The sequence below is a fragment of the Orycteropus afer genome, unplaced genomic scaffold (assembly GCF_000298275.1).
Source record: "Orycteropus afer afer isolate SDZICR_OR568_19922 unplaced genomic scaffold, OryAfe1.0 scaffold01072, whole genome shotgun sequence".
NCBI classification, from domain to species: domain Eukaryota; kingdom Metazoa; phylum Chordata; class Mammalia; order Tubulidentata; family Orycteropodidae; genus Orycteropus; species Orycteropus afer.
Window position 1 is genome coordinate 212,344 of NW_006922659.1, and position 8,280 is coordinate 220,623.

The 8,280-nt window shown below is 56.2% G+C and overlaps 1 gene segment (V, D, J or C); it reads right to left on the reverse strand.

Annotated features, from left to right (window-relative positions):
- Positions 1-8,280, reverse strand: part of LOC103212708 — a 119,880-nt gene that overhangs the window by 6,077 nt on the left and 105,523 nt on the right.

Genomic DNA, 8,280 nt, shown 5'->3' on the forward strand with positions numbered 1-8,280 from the left:
GTCACAGCAAACTGCTCCTTGCACCCAGCCCCTAATTGTTCCTTGCTCTCAGCTCCCAAACCCCAATCTCCAGCCCTTAGTTCTCAGCCCTTATCTCCCTGCCCCTCACTCTCAGCCCCTAGCAACTAGTTCACAGCCTTTACTTCAAAGGTCCTATTGCTAGCCGTCGGCTCCCTACCCTCAACCAATACTTCTCAGCTACCTGCCCCTAGCCCCTAACCCTACAGTTCCCAGCCCCCAGCCCCCAGCTCTCAGTGCCTAGCCTCCAGCTCCCAGTCACCATCTTTCAGCCCCCAGCCCTTGGCTCTCAGCTTCTAGTCCCCATCCACCAGCTCTCACCTTCTAGCTCCAGCTCCCACTGCCAAACCTAGACCTCTGCTCCCAGCCACAGCCCTTACACCCAACTCCTAACACCCAACACCCAGCCCTACCTCTTAGCACCAAACTCCTAGTCCCCACCCCCCAGATCTCTGCTCTCACCTTTTACCACCCTGATCCCAGGGCCTAGTCCTCAGTTCTGAGCTTCTAGCACCAGTTCCCAGATCTAGTATATACCTCTCAGCTCCCAGCAGTCATCCACCATCCCTAGCTCTCAGACCAGGCTCCCAGCCCCTAGCCCCAGATCTCAGCCCTCAGCCCTCAGCTCTCAACTCCTAGCTCTCACAGCTCAGCTCTCGGTTCCTAGCGGCAACTCCTAGGCTTAACACCTGTGCTCTAACTTCCTAGCTCCTAGCCCCTTGCCCCCACCTCTCATGTCTCTGTTCCCATCATTCACTCACAAGACCCAATCTCTCAGTCCAGGATCCTAGCCCCTAGCCCCAGATTCCAACCCCAGCTCTCAGCCCCAGCTCCTAGGTCCAGCTCCCAGGCCCTAGCTTTAGCTCCTAGCTGCCATCTCCCAATACCCAGCTCTGAACACTCAGCTCCCAGTCCCTATCCCCAGCTCCCAGCACCCAGCATCAGCCCCCAGCTCTCAGTTCCCAGTTCCCAGGCCCTGGCTCTAGCTCCTAGCCCCTAGCTCTCCACACCGAGCTCTCAGCACCTAGACCCCATCCCCTAGTTCCAGCTCCCCGCCTACAGCTCCCAACACCCAGCTCTCAGCCCTTAGCCTCAGCCCCTAGTTCCAGCTACCAGCACCCAGCACCCAGTACCCAGAACTCAGCCCCCAGATCCCAGCCCCCAGCCCCAGCTCTCAGGCTGTAGCTCTCCACACCCAGCTCTCAGCACCCAAATCCCAGCCCCCAGCCACAGCTCCCAATACCCAGCTCTCAGCACTCAGCCCCAGCCCCTAGCTCTAGCTCCCATCACCCAGCACCCAGCAACCAGTACCCAGTACCCAGAACTCAGCACCCAGATCCAAGCCCCTAGCCCCAGCTCCCAGCTCCCAGGCCCTAGCTCTAGTTCCTAGCCCCTAGCTATCCACGCCCAGCTCTCAGCACCCAGTTCCCAGCACCCAGCTCCCAAAATCCAGCCCTCAGCACTCAGGCCCAGCCTCCAGCTTCAGCTCCCAGCCCCAGCTCCCAACACTCAGCTCTCAGCACTCAGCCCTATCCTCTAGCCCCATCTCGCAGTCCCATGCCCCAGCTCTAAGCACCCAGATCCCAGGCACTAGCCCCAGCCCCCAGCCCCCAGCCCCTAGCATCAAGCTCTTAGCACTCAGCTCCCAGAACCCAGCTCTCAGCTTCCAGTCCCTAGCTTTCATAACCCAACTCCAAAGGCCCTAGACCCAGCTCCCAGCCCTCAGCTCCCAACACCCAGCTCCAGTCCATTGCCCCAGATCTCAGAATCTAGCTCCTAGCTCTCAGGCCCCAGCTCCCAGCCTCTTGCTCCAGCCCCAGCTCCTAGCCGCAACTCCCAGCTCCCAACCCCCAGATCCCAGCCCGAAGTTCTAGCTTCCAGTCCCCAGCTCCCAACACCCAGCTCCAGTCCATTGCCCCAGATCTCAGAATCTAGCTCCTAGCTCTCAGGCCCCAGCTCCCAGCCTCTTGCTCCAGCCCCAGCTCCTAGCCGCAACTCCCAGCTCCCAACCCCCAGATCCCAGCCCGAAGTTCTAGCTTCCAGTCCCCAGCTCCCAACACCCAGCTCCAGTCCATTGCCCCAGATCTCAGAATCTAGCTCCTAGCTCTCAGGCCCCAGCTCCCAGCCTCTTGCTCCAGCCCCAGCTCCTAGCCGCAACTCCCAGCTCCCAACCCCCAGATCCCAGCCCGAAGTTCTAGCTTCCAGTCCCCAGCTCCCAACACCCAGCTCTCAGTGCCCATCCCCAGCCCCTAGTCCCAGCTAACAGCACCCTGCTCTCAGCCCCCAGCTCCCAGCCCCTAGCTCTAGCTTCCAGCCCTCAGCTCCCAGCACCCAGCTTTCAACCCCCAGCTCCCAGCACTCAGCTCTCAGTGGCCATTCCCAGCCCCTAGCTCCAGCTCCCAGTCCACACCTCCCAGTACCTAGCTAGCTCCTAGCTCCTAGCTCCTAGCCCCAGCTCCCAGCACCCAACCCCAGCCTCTTAGCCCCATATCTCAGAATCCAGCTCCCAGCTCCTAGCTCCTAGCCCCAGCACCCAGCACCCAGCTCTCAGCATCCAATCCCTAACCTCTAACTCCAGCTCCCAGTAGCCAGCTCTCAGTCCCCAGTTCCAGCCTCCAGTCCCCAGTTCCCAACCCCCAGGTTCCAGCACCCATCCTCAGTCCTCAGCCCCAGCTCCAAGCCCTTACCTCCAGCTCCCAGCTCCCAGCCCCAGCTCCCAATTCCCAGCTCCCAGCGCCCCGCTCTCCGCGCCCAGCCCCAGCCCCCAGCCTCAGTTCCCAGCACCCTGCTCTCAGCCCCCAGCTCCCAGCCCCTAGCTCCAGCTCCCAGCCCTCAGCTCTCAACTCCCAGCTCCCAGCACCCAGTTCTCAGCGCCCATCCCCAGCCCCTAGCTCCAACCCCCAGCCTCCACTTCCCAGTACCTAGCTAGCTTCCAGCCCCTAGTCCCAGCTCCCAACCCCATCTCACAGCACCCAGCCCCAGCCCCTAGCCCCAGATCTCAGAATTCAGCTCCTAGCTCCTAGCCCCAGCTCCAGCACCCAGCTCTCATCATCCAACTCCTACCCTCTAACTCTAGCTCCCAGCAGGCAGGTCTCAGCCCCCATCTCCCAGCTTCTAGCTCCAGCTCCCAGCCCCAGATCTCAGAATCCAGCTCCTAGCTCCTAGTCCCAGCACCCAGCACCCAGCTCTCAATATCCAATTCCTGGCCTCTAACTCCAGCCCCTAGCAGCCAGCTCTCGGCCCCCAGCTCCCAGCCTCTAGCCCCAGCCCCCAGCTCCTAGCCCCAGCTCCCAGTTCCAAGCCCCAAGTTCCAGCTCCCAGCACCCAGCTCCTGACCCCCAGCCCTCAGCTGCCAGCAACCAGCTCCCAGCACCCAACCCTAGCCCCAGAACTCAGAATCCAGCTCCTAGCCCCAGCTCCCAGCACCTAGCTTTCAGCATCCAGTTCCTAGCCTTTAACTCCAGCTCTCAGCAGCCGGCTCTCAGCCCCCAGCTCCCAGCTTCTTGCTCCAGCCCCTAGCCCCAACTCCAAGCTCCTATCCCCCAGTTCCAGCTCCCAGCACACAGCTTCCAACCCCCATTTCCCATGCCTCATATCCCAGCCTGAAGTTCCAACTTCCAGTCCCCATCTCCCAAACCCCAGGTTTCAGCACCCATCTCTCAGCACTCATCCCCAGTCCCTAGCCCCACCTCCAAGCCCATACCTCCAGCTCTCAACCCCCAGCTCCCAGCACCCAGCTCTCAGTGCCCATCCCCAGTCCCTAGCCACAGCTCACAGCACCCTGCTCTCAGCCCTCAGCTCCCAGCTCCTACCTCCAGCTCCCAGCCATCAGCTCCCAGCATCCAGCTCCCAACACCCAGCTCTCAGTACCCAGCTCCTAGTCCCTAGTTCCAGCTCCCAACACCCAGCTCCAAGCACCCAGCTCTCAGCACTCAGTCCTAGCCCCTAGCCCCAGCTTGCAGAACCCAGCTTCCAGCTCCTAGCCCCAGCTCCCAGCACCCAGCTCTCAGCACCCTGTTTCTAGCCCCTAGCTCCAGCTCCCAGCACCCATCTCCCAGCACTCAGATCCAGTTTGTAGCCCCATCTCCCAGCCCTCAACTCCCAGCCCACAGTTCCTGCTCCCAGTCCTCACCTTCCAACACCCAGCTCTCAGCACCCAGCTCCCAGCCCTAGCTCCAACTCCTAGACCTCGGTGCCCAGAACCCATATTCTACCCCCTAACTCCAGCTCTCAGCTGACAGCCCCATCTACCAGTACCTAGCTAGCTCCCAGCACCTACCTCCAGCTCCCAAAACCTAGCTTCAAGCCCCTAGCTCCAGCTCACAACAACCAGCTCTCAGCACCCAGCCCCAGCCCCTAGCACCAGTACCCAGAACCCAGCACCCAGCTCCTATCCCCAGCTCCAAGTACCCAGCTCTCAGCACCCAGTTTGTAGACCCTAGCTCCAGCCCCCACCACCCAGCTCCCAACACAGAGCTCTCAGCACCCAGATCCAGTTTGTAACCCCAGCTCCCAGCCCTCAACTCTCAGCACCCAGCTCCCAGGACCCAGCTCTGAGTACCCAGACCCAGTTTGTAGCCCCAGCTCCCAGCCCTCAGCTTCCAGCCCCCAGTTCCAGCTCCTAACCCCCAGCTTCCAACACCCAACTCTCAGCATCCAGGTCCTAGTTCCTAGCTCCAACTCCTAGCCCTCAGCTCCCAGCACCCAGCTTTCAGAACCCTTATCTTACCCCCTCCTGCTCTCTCTCTGGCTGCAGCCTAGTATGCTCCTGTCACCTCCTCAGACCCTGATCTGGTGTCCGGTCCATGGGTCTGGACTAGACCCTCTGGCCACTTGTGTGTGTTGGGGAGCTCCCCTGTGCTGAGCCAGCCCCATTGTTGTACCATCTGTTCCCACCTGCCCCATCCCTCCTTGTGTCCATTTCAGCCCCAGATGGCTCTCCCTGTCCCCCAGTCCATCTTAGAGATGGCCACCCTCAAGCTTCTGTCCACCCATCCTAGCACTGTCTCCAAGGGCCCAGGGCCCCATGAAGCCTGACCACCTGCACCCTGCACACAGCTCTGTTGGGGCTGTTCCCCTGCCGTGGCTCCTTCAGCGCTGCAGTGGCCAGCCTCCGCCCCAGGTGACCAGTCACTCAGCCTGAGCAAGCATGGCCATGGACTCCGAGGGTCTGGTCTCTCCTCTGCTCATCCTAGATCCTCCTCGTGGCCATTTCACTGCCCACGTCTGGCAGCTCCCACAGATGCCCCTCCACCTCCTCTCCCTTGGCTCTGACGCTCTCTCCTCTGCAGCCTGCTCCTCCCTGCCCAGCTGACTCCCCAAGCTAGCGTCTTGAGCTGGCCCCAGCCAAGGGGGGGCCATGACCCCTGATGTGTGAACTACACCAATGACTAAGAATGGGATTGAAACCTGGCTAGCACAGCTTGCTTCCTAAAGTTCCCCTTTCGTCTGGGTGATTTCTGCCTCAGAGTCTATGGGGGAGTCCAGATACACTAGGGCCTCTCACGTGGGCGTATGGGGGAGGAGTGGTGCCCATGGATGCAGAGGAGCCTGGGGGGCAGGCCGGAGCCCCAGGAGTCACATGATGGCTATATCCTCCCCTTTCTGCCTGCGGGCTGGGTTCCCAGGGCCTCTCACCCAAGCCCCATGGGCACCTCCAACTACTCTGGCTGTGAGTGCAATGTCCCAGGATGGCTTTGAGCCCTGGTCCTGCTCAGACTCTCCAGCCAGGTCCTCTTCACACCCACCTGAGCCATCCGCAAAACCGGCCTCAGGAGGAAAGCTTTGTCTTTGTGGTCCCTGTCTCTGGCTTCCAAGGGTGGCTTTCCTCTGGCCTCTCTGGCACTGTTGACAGACCAGGGAAGCCATTTGCTGAGAAATTACAGCAGTGTTCAAACTACCAGTGATGATGGAAGCAGGCATTAATCACAAAGATTTGTTTTCTAGGTTTTTTTTTTTTTTTTTTCCTGCTCCTTCCCTTTACATAAATAAAATAGCTGACTTTTTCAGAGACAATAATTCCTTTAGGGTTGTTTTTTCTGCTTACATATTCCTTTGAGCATATGGCTTATACCCACGGTTTCAGCTGATCACTGAGGTTTATGGGATAAGACAAGACTGAGAAAGAGATACCAAGTTTGCAGGAACCAAGATAAAGAGGAAACAGAGACATTCCTTTTTTTTTTCCCCATTATATTATTCTTTTTTTCTTTCTTTCTTTTTCTAAATTGTGATTTGGGTGAAAGTTTACAGAACAAATTCACTCTCCATACAGCAGCTCACATACACTTTGTCTCATGACATTGACTGAAATTTCCCACAATGCAACACCTCACCATTCACTTCCTCCCCACAGTTACCTCTTCCCCCTGTCTTTCTTTCCATGCACTCCTGCCCTCTGAGCTGTCTCCCTGTGCATACACAGCCCTTCTATTCTCCCATGACTGTTCTCTCCAATGACTGTATCCACCTAATGTAAATGTTCAGTTGATGTGCTTGTCTTTTATTTGAGTGAAAGCCACAGGACTGTGTTCAATTCCAGACCTGAAGGGAACCAAGGGTCATAGTCTCTATCAGATCAGCAAACAAACCAGCACTGATCCCTTTTTTTAAAATGATTTTTAATTTTTCTCCACATTGTTCTCCCACTCTATCCAGGATCCCCTTCAAAGATCCCCCTCCGAGTGATTGTCTGTGGTAGCCGGACACCATTAGTTCTCTTCTCATGGTCGTACAGGCTGAGGATCGCATGGTGTACCAGTCACTTGGACTAATTGTTTCCATGAATCTTTGGTTTTCTTCATTCTTCTTTGCTCTGGGTGAGGAGAGACCCATTGTTGCATCTAGATGGCTGTTCGCAAGCTTTTAAGATCCCCCTCACTACTCGCCAGATTAGGATGTGCAGCAATATTAGTGTAGTATGTTGTGCCATTGAGCTTGATGTCCCCTGTGACTATAGTCCCCAGCCCACATGTCCAACTACTAATTCCCTCTGGGTAGGTGGCTGTGCCCAAGAAGTGACTACAACGTTGTCCCTTGTTAGCTCTACTACACACCCAGGAATTAGGAAATAGAGAAATTATTGGAGGTCCCAGAGGCCTGGAAAGTTCAAAAGGAAGAGATGAGTCATCCCAAAAATGAGAAAAAGACATTACCAGCATCCCCCAAACTGCCCTACCTGTTAGACCTATGCTCTTTGAAAACCCCGATGTTTTCTCAGCTCAAGGAGATAGATATTTTAAAGAAGTGAGTCTCTCTATCTCCTTGGGTATCAGTATTCAATAAACCTTTGCTTTTCCACTCAACATTTGGTGGTGATTGGGTCTACTTGGAACAGGTGGGAAGAAAGTCCCTGTTCCTGATTCAGCACTATCCTGGGCCCATCTTTGTGACCATGAATAAGTGCAGCATCCTAGTCAGAGGGATGTTGCCCTCAAGACTCAGCCCAAGGGGTGCTTGCAGATGCTAGAGAAACACATTGTGTCCGTATCATCTCTGGTCAGCTTACCTATACTGATAACTTGGGTAAAGCCCCTCAGCATGTTGATTCCTTCCTAGGTTAGACCTGCATGTGCATCCCATAGTTTCCAGTCCACCTGTATGCCCAGTTTCTGTGTAATCTACTGAAAAATTTCCCATCCTCCTTGTAGCCATCCAGTCTTGGCTCTCTCTGCTCTCCTGGGACTGCTGTTGAGTAGTGGTGATGTGTACTGGTCTTGTAGAAAATCAGAAACTCTTGAGATCATTACAGGATTCTCAAATACAAGGTGGCTACTGTTCTCAGAACAATGAGGGGAAAAGCTGCTTTGGCTAGTAGTGATTTGGGCATTCAAGGTACTGGACTTTGTCAGAATCTGCACACATGTCCCCACTCCAGTTCTCAAGGTCATGTTCTTTCCAGAAAAATTCCTCATGAGAAATCTATGGAGGCTGTGAGTTAATTGATCCAGTGTTGAGATGTTGTGAGCTGTTGTAACAGACTTTGGGCCTGGTTTTCAGAAACGTCCCCCTGTAGCCACATCTGTCCTGTGGCTAGGAGAGAAATAAGCGATATTAGGGCACTAATATCATTTCCCTGGCCCTCTGATCCTGTCTCCACCTGAAAGGATAGGTCCCCAAGACCCCAAGCCTTCTCATTCCACAGGCTGCAGTGCACTGATGAAAAGCCAGCCGGCACCACAGTCCTGGCAACACTTGGGTGTAACTTCATGTTCTCTGGCAGCAGTATCTGGCTCTCTAAGGCCTTTCTGCTAATTGGCACTT